The sequence below is a fragment of the Diabrotica virgifera genome, chromosome 2 (genome assembly GCF_917563875.1).
Source record: "Diabrotica virgifera virgifera chromosome 2, PGI_DIABVI_V3a".
In the NCBI taxonomy this organism is placed as follows: Eukaryota; Metazoa; Arthropoda; class Insecta; order Coleoptera; family Chrysomelidae; genus Diabrotica; species Diabrotica virgifera.
In genome coordinates this window covers 110187863-110202633 of record NC_065444.1, presented here as the reverse complement: position 1 = coordinate 110202633, position 14771 = coordinate 110187863, and positions in this window count along the sequence as shown.

Sequence of the window (14771 nt, the reverse complement as noted above, 5' to 3'; positions counted from 1 at the left end):
GGTTTTAAACGAAGCCATTACATATTTTTACCTCCGAAACCATTCAATGCGCTAAGTAATGAGGATAAGAAGACGGCATCATACGTGGAGAAAAAACTGCTTGGTATTCGATATTCTGATGGAGATGTAGAATTGTCCAAACTAAATGAAATACTTGAAACCAAGTTGTTGTATGCCGCTGATTACATATATGTCCGAGGAGAACAAAAGGCCGAATTTTTAAGCAAGAAATGCCACATTTTTGGAGTTTTTCCCCTTCTTATTGATGTTTGCAAGTTTGATGGTACGCCTCTTGCTACTGGAAACGTTGGTCCTGCTACAAACCCCTGCCACGCTGTTGGTCTATTTTCATGCACCGAAAGAAATGTGGATCGTCTACGACACTGGTTTTCTTCTACTGTAATACCGTTGTAATTTTTTTCTATGTATTAATAAATATGTTGGAGATTATGTTGGTTTTTTTATTTAAACACCTTATTTATTGATCAAGTCTTATATTACATGAAGATTGAAATTTTCTTTTTACAATTTCAAAAATAAAATAAATACAGATGCTAATATTACACAAGACATTGTCTATTTCACTTTTCATATTCTCGCTGTTGGTGGCTCCCATGGTGTAGGCTGAATACGTCTTAACGGATATGTAGCTTGTGGTAGTTTTCTAAAGGCGTAAAGACCTTGCTGCTGCTGCTCTTCAGACCTCCACGTTTGCCCCTCAATATGCAGACTATTGAATTGGCTATTAATTTGTTTTAAATCCTCATATGATTTAATATCTTTATTTAACAGGCTGAGTTTACTTTGAAACTCCATTACCCTATGTATGTACTCGATGGGATTCATACTAGTACTGATCATGTTCTGCGTGAAATGTCTCAATAAATTCCAACTTTGGAGCACATCTCCTGCGTCGAACGTCATTCACGTTACGTCATTCACGGTAAAATATCACGTTAAAGAGGTACACTGTTAGGATGGTTTAAAGATAAATAGTCTATACCATTAGGGAATAGAGTGTAGCAGAGGCCATTAGAGGCCATTAGAAACCATCAGGTCACGTTATTTACGTCGCGTGATTCACGTGACGTTATGCACGTCACGTTCTGTTAGGCACTGTCACGTTCTGTTAGGCACTATACGGAAAAGAAGAAGAAGAATTGGCAATTAATGTTGAACGTTGACAGAAGAAGAATTGACAGTTGCCATCTGTGTCGCCACCGCTTTCATTTGATATCCCATACGTCAAAATCGGATCATTAGCAAAGAAGATATGTTGTAATGCCGTTTTGGCAATGTCAATTAGTTACATGTTGCAGCCGACAGGTGGCATGATTAGGCGAAGAACTGTAATAGACGTGGAATCCCCATTAAGTTGACAGGTCAAAATATCTCCAATAGCAACAAATATATCACCGTTTTGGCAATGTTGTCATGTTTCTCCTTTCCTTCAACGTCTGTTGCGTTAAAATCAATAGCAACGAAGATATAGTGCTGTTTTGTCATTGCTGACAAACATATTCCTTGAACCTTCCACTTTCCAACAAGACCTCATACACGATGATCGAGCTAGTAGAAACGAAGATACGATATAGTGCCGTTTTGGCAATGTCTTATTCACGTCACGTCATTCACGTTACGTCATTCACGGTAAAATATCACGTTAAAGAGGTACACTGTTAGGATGGTTTAAAGATAAATAGTCTATACCATTAGGGAATAGAGTGTAGCAGAGGCCATTAGAGGCCATTAGAAACCATCAGGTCACGTTATTTACGTCGCGTGATTCACGTGACGCTATGCACATCACGTTCTGTTAGGCACTGTCACGTTCTGTTAGGCACTATACGGAAAAGAAGAAGAAGAATTGGCAATTAATGTTGAACGTTGACAGAAGAAGAATTGACAGTTGCCATCTGTGTCGCCACCGCTTTCATTTGATATCCCATACGTCAAAATCGGATCATTAGCAAAGAAGATATGTTGTAATGCCGTTTTGGGCAATGTCAATGATTTGTTTTTTAAAGGATTCCGCAGCTCGTTACCCCCACGCAACACGAACGTGATCACATGTTTACATTCTCACGGTTACGTTGTTCATTTCAGAGATAAGATTTCCATGTTTTGCAAAAACAAGACCTTGTGGTTTTTAAAAATATGCGATAACATTTACACAAATAACAACTGTGGTTACATGTTATCATCCGACTCCATCCGGCCTTTTAGCAATGTGGGTTGTCATATCTTTAACGGATTCCTGTTGTTGCAAAAATAACGTCTGCACTCTTTTCTTATCAACCATACACACCCGGCATGTTAACAAACAACTTAAAATATTTTTGTAAATATTTCAAATTATTCGATTTTTCATAATTTGTACAAATATTATATTTTCAGCCCTATATATGATAATCGTATAGCATTTCGCATTTTTATACATGTTCAGAATGACCCATTGTCATGCTCTTCATCCAAGAATGGCCCATTGTCACCCCCCCAGAATGGTCCATTGTCATGCTCTTCATCCCAGAATGGTCCATTGTCATGATGATGATGATGATGATTATATTGCATTTTTATACATGTTAAGCATGGTCCATTGTTACCCCCCCTAGAATGGTTCATTGTCATGATGATGATTATATTGCATTTTTATATATGTTAAGCATGGCCCATTGTTACCCCCCTAGAATGATCCATTGTCATGATGATGATAATGATTATATTGCATACGGTGAGCGGGAATCGGCATACCGATTCTGGCTCACTTTTTTCCCACGGTGAGCGGGAATCGGCATACCGATTCTGGCTCACTTTTCCCACGGTGAGCGGGAATCGGCATACCGATTCTGGCTCACTTTTCCCACGGTGAGCGGGAATCGGCATACCGATTCTGGCTCACTTTTTCCCACGGTGAGCGGGAACCGGCATACCGATTCTGGCTCACTTTTTTCCCACGGTGAGCGGGAACCGGCATACCGATTCTGGCTCACTTTTTTCCCACGGTGAGCGGGAACCGGCCTTACTTATCTACTCTCTCATACACCGATTATAATTAATACTGCGCATAGACGCCATCTCCCACCGGCACCTTTAGAATCTGTGCGCTGTATCTATCAGTATTTCTCCCAACGTCTCCATTAATATATACATAATATACAAAAAATTTTAATGTGTAGAGGTTTGAATTATTTAGATTAGTAGATAACGTATATTTAAAAAAAAGTGTATCTAAATTATTTAAAAATATCTTTAACTTTTAGTCCAAATATTTTGTAGAAATGTACAGAATTGAATATACGAGAAATTTGAAACTCATCTAAACTTTACGGAGATATTAAATGAGACAAGAATTTGTTTAAAACAGGATTTAAAATTAGCAGATAATCTTGTTATTCTATTTTACTCTTTTGTATACATATTAGAATAGGTACAATTCTCAGCACTATCAACTATATTTTTATTTCTTAACATCATATGATCCGTTGACCGTGCTTCGGAGGGCACGTTAAGCCGTCGGTCGCGGGCACGTTAGACACGTTAAAGATGTAAATGGCGCTCGAACCTGTTCGATAGGATCTCGCCGCCGCGCCGGTAAAAATGCCATACGATATTATTGATACAATTTTTATAAAATAAAAACATATTTGATGACGTACCTATCTATCATTTCGAAATGTTGTTCATTTATTTAGAGCGCGACTAATAACCTTCTAATATAGCTAGTCTGACTGCAGTACCGCTTTAATTATTACAGTTCATTTTACTCTATGCTATGAACATCTGTAAACTTGTTTGTTGTACGCTAATGATTCAATTTGCTAGGAACTCTCCTCGAAAAAATTAAAACAAATGAGGCTTTGTATAAAGACCCGAAATTTTCGTTGTTTGCTAAAGAAATTATCCCGATGACGTTTATTAAGTGTGAGTGGCGCTTCAGTTGGTGACGGTCGCGGAAGATACCCGGAAATTCAACGTAAATCAGGCGATGGAATTTAAAATCACGAATGGTAACTATAAAAATCGGAAGAGAAATATGTATGCGAATAATATCGAATAAGTTTGAAGTTTTGTGAAACGGGAACATGCAAAAATACTGATTAAATTTAAACTCCATCATTATCTTTCACTATTAATAATTTATTCCAAGTTTATCTATCATTCTTATACCTGCAATAGTAGTAGAAAGGTAAAAAATGGATTTTGAATTTTTACAAAATGCTTTATTTCTTGTTGAGTACCATTTTGGTGTCGGTCAGAAATACTATTAGCGTTTTCAAAACATAAACGGAACTATCATTACTCACATATATGTGGTCTAGTGGTAACGAAGTACATACTCAACTCCACGATGATCCACAATAATTTGGTTAAAAAACTAATAGTCGGAGAGATAGAAGCGGATTTTGTGCGTGATAAGTAATATGGAAAAACTACACGGGGATATGTTGAATTAGTTGTGTACATGACTTTCCCCAACGGCCGGAAACCAGAGTGGTGTAGGAGGGTAGTTATAAGGGGTCAAAGTCGCGGTTTTTTTTTTGTAACGCTCATGATCGAGATTATTAGATATCAAAAATTTTAATTTTTCGTGAGAAAAATGCGTATTTTTAACCGATTTTTCACAATTAACTCAAAAACTATAAGTTTTAACAAAAAAGTTATTATAGCTATAATTGAAGCTAATAAAAAAGAAATAAACTCCTTGCCAGTAAAACGTTTTACTTACTTACTTACTTAGTCCTAAGATTTCTACTTTTAAGTGTAAGGCTGCTGGAGTTGAGTTTGGCATTGTAGTCTCCATGCTTTCCGATCTTGCGTTAGTTTTCTTGCACTTTCCAATGTCAATCCCTTCTTCTCGACTTCTTTCCTGATTTCATCTACCCACATAACTCTTGGTCTTCCTCTTTTGTTTTTCCCGTGCCCTCTCGTTTCGAACACTCGTTTTGTTAGCCTCTCGTTCGACATTCTACACACGTGCCCGAACCATCTAAGTTGTCCCTCCACTATTTTTTCATTGATTGGCTTTAGTTTTAGGTTTTGTCTAATTGTTTCGTTTCGTATTTTGTCTGTCCTCTTTCTGTTTGCTATTTTCCTCAGGAACCTCATTTCCATAGCATTGACTCTGGATTTTTGTCTCCCCGCCAATGTCCATGTCTCGCTGCTATACATGATTGTTGGTCTAACCACTGATTTAACGCCTGCCGTTTTTACTTTCTCCGGTATCTCTTTCTTTCCCAAAAAATGTTGTTTTCATAGCGTTAAATAAGCTGCCTGTTCGTCCCATTCTCTCGTTTATTTCCATGTCTTGTTTACCATTTGATTCGATTATTACTCCTAGGTATTTAAAATATTCCACTTGCTCTAGTTGCTTCCCGTCTAATTCTATTGCGTGTGTCTTCCTAGTATTCGAAATTATCATTGTTTTTGTTTTCTCTGTATTAATTTTCATATTTATGTTTGATAGTTCTTCTTCTAGGATTTCAAGATTGTTCTGTAAGTCTTCTCTGTTTTCTGCTATCAATACCATGTCGTCTGCAAATAGTAGCTCCGATAGTTTAGTCCGTTTCATTTGCCAGTATCCTAATGTTAGTTTTCTCATTCTTCTCTTGGCTTTCTTTATCGCTTCATCCAGTACCACTGAGAATAGCAGTGGACTCAGCAAGCATCCCTGTTTGACACCTTGACTTGTAGTAAATTCTCTGGATTCCTCGTTATTGGTTCTTACTGTATTTGTATTATTTTTGTACATATCCTTTATTACTTCTATTATGTGTATGTCGACTCCCCTTTTTTTTTAGTGTCTTCCATACGTCCTTTCTTCGAATTCTGTCAAACGCCTTTTCCAGGTCAATGAAGCACATATGTATCTCTCTATTCTTCTTGATTACCTTCTCACTTACTTGTCTTAATGTGAATATTAGGTCTTGCGTGCTTCTGTCCTTCCGGAATCCACACTGTGTGTCTTCCATAGTTGTTTCTATTTGGGTTTTTATTCTTGTCTCTATTATTCTTGCAAGTACCTTCCCAGGGATACTTGATATCGCGATACCTCGGTAATTATTACAGTTTCTCTTGTCTTCCTTTTTGTGTAGTGGTAATATAAATGTCTTTCTTCCAGTCCTTTGGTAATTCTGCTCTATTTATGATATCATTCATTAGTTCTTTCATGCTATCCATTCCATCTGTCCCCATGAATTTTATCATTTCCGGGGTGATAATGTCCTTGCCTGGTGCTTTGCCTAATTTTACTCTTTCTATTGCTTTCTCTAATTCCTCTCTTGTTATGGATTTCATTTGTTGTTCTTCATTCTTTTCTTGTATCTCCCCTATGTTGCCCGTATCTGCATGAGTTAGCTCTTTGAAATGTTCTCTCCATCTTTCCATTATTTGTTTTTCTTCTGTTAGTACGTTTCCATTCTTGTCTTTTATATTCGGCACCGTGTGCTCTTTCTTTTGTCTGAGTTGTTTTTATGCGCCGTAGAAGAGTTTTTGGTTTTCCCTATAATTTTTTGTCATTTTTTCTCCAAATCTCTCCCATGACCTTTCCTTTCCTGCTTCCACCGCTATTTTAACCTCCTGCCTTTTTTCTTTATATGCTTCGTAATCTTCCGGGTGTTTTGTGCTTAGGTATCTCTTCCATTTGCCTTTTTTGTTCTTTATTTTCTCTCGTATTTCTCGTCAGAAACAAAAAATCAATCATAGATTACTTTTTGGTAAGCAACAACAAATGGCAAAAAATACAGGATACGAAAGTGAAAAGAGGCTCAGAGATTGGCAGTGACTACCATCTAGTAATAATTAGAATGAGTATAACAGAGGAAAAAGAAGAAAAGAGAAGAAAGGTAGTAAACGAAAAAATAAAAAGTTACAAATTAAAAGAGGAAAGATATAAGAAGAAATTCCAAGAAAAATTAGATAATACTCTGAAAGGCAGGCCAAAAAATACAAATATAGAAGAAAAATGGGAATATCTAAAAACCAGCATAATCATAATCAAAATAGCAAATACTAACATAAGAAAACGTTTTAATGTTAACCAAAAGAGAGATATAGGTAATTAAATATATATTTTCTTTCGGCGAATACCCAAATCTAAGTATTTAAGCTTAAATAACGGTAAAATGATGCATTTTATAACAAATTTATTAAACACTTGCCAAAGCACATAAAAATATCTATCAAATGAGCCCCCGAACAAGTTCACAGCATTAAAACTTATGCTCCAAAAATTTTTCAAAACTTATCTTTTAAAAATTTTTCCAAAAAATGTTACTGTTTTTTTTTTTATAACTCCGTTAGTTTTTAGATATTAGGTTAAACTAAAATCCATTTGAGAGATAATTCCAAGGGCTATTAAACCTCGTTAAATTTAATCTTTCAAACCCCTTACTTTTTAAATGGCCCCAGTTACATAATTCTCGCAGCAAAATTTAAGATTGAAACGTTTTTATTTCGGTTATTTTTTACTCTACAGAAATAGTATAACGAATAAAATATTTGATATGGGAAAAATTAAAATTCGGTTATATGGTTCTTTTCATGAGCATTTTTCAGTGCGTCACAGTTTTTCGATTTCTCTCTAACGCATTAAATTGTATGTGACAGAAAAAAACGCACGTCTCTGATTACATTTCGTCGGTGACATTTATAACATTTAATCTAGTTGTCAATAGATGGCGCTAATAATATAATATTAAATAATATTATATTATTCTATATAAAAAAAATTTAATCTGTACAATTTATAAGTCTATACAAATCAAAGAAAATACCATTTTTTAAATGCAATAAACAAAATTGATTTATTTTTATACCAAATTGCAAATAAAATGTGACAACTGTCAGATTTAACTAAAATGTCATGTTAGAATAAATGTCATAAATGTGTATTTATCACGGACTAACCTTTTTTTTTCTATCATTTGTGACGCACTGAAAAATGCTCATGAAAAGAACCATATATCATTTTTTATGTGTATTGAGTATTTTTGTAGTTATTAGCAAAAGAAAATGAAAATTACGATAATTTTAGAAATTTTAATTTTTTTAAATTATATCTTTTATTCTAAAATATGCACTATAAACCAGTGAAAATTGTCGAAATCATTACTGATGCTAATATAAAAAATTTATTGTAAGGATTACTATAAATTTTAATTTTTGTGGAAATTGCGTATGTTTTATTTTTCACTTTTTCCTAAAAAATTCGAAAGGGTTCTCTTATTTTCATCATAACTTACTTAATTTTGATACTGTTAACTTCTTCTAAAGCTTATTTGATAGGTACTCCGAAGTAGGTACTTTGTTACATAGGTATATTTTACAAAATGCATCGTTTTCCTGATATTTTAACTTGAATACTTAGATTTGGATTTGAGTACTCGTCGAAAAAAATATACATTCAATTACCCATAACTAACTTTGAGTTAACATTATTTTAGTTCTGTAAGCGAGGAGTGTATTCAATTTTTTATTATATTCAACTTTTGTAACAATAACTTTTCTGTAAAAGCTTATAGTTTTTGAGTTAAACGTAAAAAACAGCTTTAAAACATGCATTTTTTACGAAAAAATAAAATCTTTGTTCTTCAATGACTCAAAAAGTGTCGATTTATGTTAATAACTTTACACAACAAATTTTGCTTAGAATTTGTCCCCCTATCGATTTGTGGTATTATTTTTAATAAAATAATTTTCACCCTCGAGAGGGGGTGGCATCCACCCCCACGGTAAAAGTGCAAGTTGGCATCATGTCACCTTTATTCCTTGAGGTATCCTCTAACAACTCACCAATTTTCATGAAAATCGATGAAAATTCTGGTGAGCAATATGATGTGTGTCGATGATCTACGTCACATCCAATGCAACAGAGAATAATCAACTGAAAATCCACAGGAACAACAAAAATAGGACGCTCAACATAATTGTTGTGGCAAAATATAGCCGAGATTATAAGTGTGAAAGAAATATGAAAGATTGCGATGAACAAAAATCTATGTAAACTAGGAACCGGAAGGCGACTACAAGCGACACAAATGCCCATCATATTTATACTGTGTTACTTTTTGCCAAACAAAAAGTTTAAAAGTTTCTGAAAGTTTGCAAACTTGTCGGGATAGTAAAATTTTCAATCAAAATATAGGGCCATTTTCTGCTTATTAACAGAGTTTTTGTAATACGCAAAAAAGGAAAAATAGAGTAAACTGATTCTTACTTATATTTCATAAAATCACTCCGAGCGTATAATTTTATTGTAGAATATAATAATTCAAATGATAATTTGTTTTCATTTTTCTTGATATGTTTTAACGATTTATCATCTTCTAGAGGTAGTTTTAAAAAATCTGTGTTGAAGTCTGGGACATAAATAATTTTCTTCTGTCTTTTTATATCCATATACTATACAGTCCGTACAATATGGATACCGTTGCACGTCATTATCTACGTTACAGATCAAAGTTCACATTGTTGCCCAATTATAAAAAAATCTTGAATTCATTTTAAATCAAATATAATATCACATAATTATTGCGGAAGTGGATTATACAACAAAACAAATTAATATTCAATGGAAATAAATAAAAACAGAAATAGAAAACAAGAATCTTACTTTAAAGTAAATAATAAAATCAATAAATATAATAAAAGAAATACTTACAAGAAATAAACTTATAGTAAAGCATAAAAACAAATGTGAATTGTCAACACCGCAACTGTCAATAAATGTTACCAATTTATGTCAAAATGTCTTCTTTGTTCAAATTCAGTTAGAGTATAATCCGAACAAGTGTGCCTTATAAAAACGCTTTATAGATTTTGATCCTTGGACTATTCACTACTTATTCTCAAATTTTCAAGCAAATTGATCCATTCTGTAAAAATTGCGAGGTGAAAAGCTTCGGTTCCTGGACTAAATCTTATTTTTTTAATACGCATCTTTCGCTAAACTTTCGATATAAATTTAAAAAAAATGGTAATTGAAAATTGAAAAAGTTATTCTATTTGTTTATTAGCTTAAAAATTGTATATTTGTTTAAAAAATTCTCCAGGCTGTCCTATTCAACGCATTTCAATGACACTGAATTTTATTTTAAAGCCTGAATGTCCAATTATATGCAAGAACATTTGAGTATGTACTTAAACTTTTTTTAGCACTGTATAATTTTGAATAAGTATTAACTTTTTTTCAAAAATTTAGATAACAAAATTATATTGTGAAAACTACTGGATCGACTGTACTAAAATTGTGTGTAACATAAGATTTTATGGATAAATTTTGAAAGTTCTAAGTGGCCTTAAAATACCTGAAAAATATTATTGAAAAACAAATACAAAAATAAATACAAATACTTTGATAAAGAACAAATAACATTTAATGCTAATTTGGTGATTTTACCATCAAGCATAGGAAACGTTTAGACTATAAATAAATAAATAGTACTTTGGCTAAAATAATTCAATATTTTAGAAACAAGTAATTGGACTTCGTAAGTCCTATGCGATTTTACTACGGTTACAGAAATGACTTCAAAACCGGAACTAAAGATTCAAACTCAACTTTTCAATACGCTTCGGTTAATGTGTTACATTTACTATTTCTGCGACTATAATGGCACTTCTGGTTAGAACTTTTTAACCTGAAACGATATCAAAAACCAAAATTTTACATTTGTTCTCATCTTGCTAAGGCACGTCGAATGATATATCGCTTATACTATTTCGGTAACTTTAAAACAGTACTTACGGTTGCAACTCTAAAACCGGAAGTCCGATGTCAAATTTCTGCCTTGGGTTATAAGCTTTCATTCTACACCTTATTTGTTATTCTGTCTGTATTAATAACGGAGGAGTTGTATTCGCGAAGGGAAAGCCAGTCATAAAACCGGAAGTATATATTTGTAGTATATACAGGGTGTAACAAAAATACAGGTCATAAATTTAACCACATATTCTGGGACCAAAAATAGTTCGATTGAACCTAACTTACCTTAGTACAAATATGCACATAAAAAAAGTTATAGCCCTTTGAAGTTACAAAATGAAAATCGATTTTTTCCAATATATCGAAAACTATTAGAGATATTTTATTGAAAATAGACATGTGGCATTCTTATGGTAGTAGTATCTTAAGAAAAAACTATAGTGAAATTTGGACACCCCATAAAAATTTTATGGGGGTTTTGTTCCTTTAAACCCCCCCAAACTTTTGTGTACGTTCCAATTTAATTATTATTGTAGTATCATTAGTTAAACACAATATTTTGAAAACTTTTTTGCCTCTTGGTACTTTTTCGAAAAGTCAGTTTTTATCAAGATATTTTGAATACTTGTCAAATCCACCACATATTTGTATATGGCTAAGTAGGATTATGGAGACTTGGTACCTAATAATATGAAAATTTATTTATGATTTACATTTTTAGGTATATTTTGAACCATTTTAAAAAAGAAGTAATATCTCGATAAAAAATGCCTTCTCGAAAAAATACAAAGAGGCAAAAAAGTTTTAAAAACACTGTGTTTAACTAATGGTACCGCAGTAAAAGTTTAATTGGAACATACACAAACATTTGGGGGGTTTAAAGGAACAAAACCCCCATAAAATTTTTATGTAAATATATTAAAAAAGAAGCCGCAACTCGATAAAAACTGCGTTATCGAAAAAATACCAAGAGGCAAAAAAGTTTTAAAAATAGTAAATTTAACTAATGGTACCACAATAATAATTTAATTGGAACGTACACAAAAGTTTGGGATGTTTAAGGGAACAAAACCCCCATCAAATTTTTGTGGGGTGCACCAATTTCACTATAATTATTTTTTAAAATGTTCCTGCCATAAGAATGCCACATGTCCATTTTCAATAAAAAATCTCTAATAGTTTTCGATATATTCGAAAAAATCGATTTCCATTTTGTAACTTCAAAGGGCTGTAACTTTTTTTATGTGCATATTTGTACTAAGGTAAATTAGGTTCATTCGAACTATTTTTGGTCTCAGAATATGTGATTTAATTTATGACCTGTATTTTCGTTACACCCTGTATAAACCCGGAAGTATAATATACTTTAAAACAGTACTTCTGGTCGTATTTCTAAAACCAGAAGTCCTATGTCAAATTTCTCACATTTAGTACCATCCTTGGATTATTAGCTTTCATTCGACACCGCAATTGTCATTCTACCTTGTATAGTGACGGAGGATTTATATTCGCGGTCGGACGGACAGACAGCCTAGGTCACATTTCTCACTTTTATTACCATGCTTGGATTATAAGCTTTCATTTGTCATTCTCCTGGTATAATAACGGAAGAGTTATATTCGCGATCGGACAAACAGACGGACAGGCAGCCAAGTCAAATTTATTACCTTTAATACCATCCTTGGATTATAAGCTTTCATTTGACAACTAATTTGTCATTTTTTCTGATATAATAACGGAGGAGTTATATTCGCGGTCTGCGGACAGACGGACAGACTACCTAGGTCAAATTTCTCACCTTTATTACTATCCTTGCATTATAAGCTTACATTGGACACCTCATTTGTCATTGTTCCTGATATAATAACGGAGGAGTTATATATGTTCGCGGTCTGACGGACAGACGGACAGATGGATAGACTGCCTAGATCAAATTTCTCACCTTTATTGCCATCCTTGGATTATAAGCTATCATTTGACACCTCATTTTTTATTTTATAGGTTATTGTCACTGGACAGTCTCCTGCAAGTCTCTTTTAATTGTTAAACAATTTACTTATTGTAATCATTATTACAGATTGTAAATAAATGGGATGTTAAAAAAAAAAAATTATTCTACCTGGTATAATGACGTAGGAGTTATATTCGCGGTCGGACAGACAGCTTAGGTAAAATTTCTCACTTTTAGTACCATCCTTGGATTATAAGCTTTTATTTGACACCTCATTTATCATTCTACCTGTTATAATGACAGATGAGTTATATTCGCGGTCGGATGGACCGACAACCTAGGTCAAATTTCTCACCTTTAGTACCATCCTTAGATTATAAGTTTTCATTTGACACCTCATTTGTCATTCTAGCTGGTATAATGACGGAGTAGTTGTGTTCACAGACATACAGACGGACGTGCATAATTCAAAGTTTTCACATTTTTTCAAAATTGGGTGAAAACAATATTGTAAAAATACTACCGATATATGTACTTTTTAATATGTCTAGACTAAATCCTGGTGACTCTAATCGAACTACAATGATTAATTCACGAGTCGAATAGATTTGATCAAATAACACAACGCTTCCATTACCACCTTTTAAACTATAAATAAATCGAACTTTATACTTCTTTAATGGAATAAATCGGTAACAAGGGCTACAGTCAGTCTCGATGCTAGTTCAGTGATGTCAGTCAACGGTTTGGATTCAATTAGAGAATTTCAATCAGAGATTCCAAATAAAAGTTTAACCGGTGGCTAGTGGTGCATTTAAACCTCAGCTTAAATCGTTTTCGCGTCGAGGACTTCGTGTCACTTGCACAGACCTGGACCATAACCACACGGGAATAAATAATACATTCTAACTTTGCATACAAGTAAATAAAGCTTATCCAAAACACTATACTAAAGAAATAAAACACTATAGATCATAAGAAATATTTTACTTGTAGATTAAAATGATCGAAATGCCCTTTTGAAATATTTTTGTTAGTCCAGCGTGGTCTGATATTGGAGCTTCATGCACATATTATTTAATTCTGTCTAGAATTCTAGAAAATATGGTATAAAAGCAGTAAACTATATTTAACAGCAGAATCTGACATATACAAAAACCAGATAGACCAAAATACGGTCAGAACAAACTCAGGTACAGACAAGTTAAGAATGTGTAGTGTTTTGTTTTTAGATTACCTATTGTTCATCCGCTATATCTTTTCTCATGCGTCATGATTCATTTTCAAACAAATTAAGTCAAAACATAAAGTGAAACGAACGTCGATGTGTATATATGTTACAGTTCAAGTTGATTCTTAGTTAGAGTTGACTCCAACTAGTTGGAGTCAACTCCAACTGAAACGAGCAGTAAAAGTTGATTTTAAAAATTTAAATCAACTTTTACTAGTTGGAGTTGACTCTTCCTGGATCGATTCAGTAAATGTTGATTATACGAGAATCTCAAGTGCATTTTTGATGAGTGTGCGTTTCTTTTTTTTTGACCGTTTCAACTACTTATTAGTATAGTCTGTATAACGTCGTTCCCGTTAGGTAAATTATTCTGATTCGAGTTTTTGCACAAACTTACTCAAAGAAATATATCCGTATAACAATCCTTATAACAAATACACAGGGTGTCACGCGGTACCGCGGTCGAAAAATTGTTTAACCAATTTTTGTTAACCAAATTCACAAAAATAATTTTTATCTACTCTATCTCATATTATGTAAAGCAGCGGTTCTCAATCTGGGTACATGTACCACTGGTGGTACATATCATTATTTGCGGTGGTACACAAAACACACAAAAACTTAAAATAGTAGTACATAGTAAGTCTTGATTATACAATCTAAAAATATAGAAATATAATAAAAGAAACTTTAGATGGTACATGACTCAAAAAGATTGAGAACCGTTGATGTAAAGGTTTTATTGTGTGAAAATTGTAAATATAGATAGCAGTACATGAAGGGTTTAAAGTGTGTCTGAAGTAACAATGTATTTTAAATCGGTTTTACTTTTTCGCACTGTTTTTTAGCACACTTTCATATAATTAAACATCCTTAACTTTCGC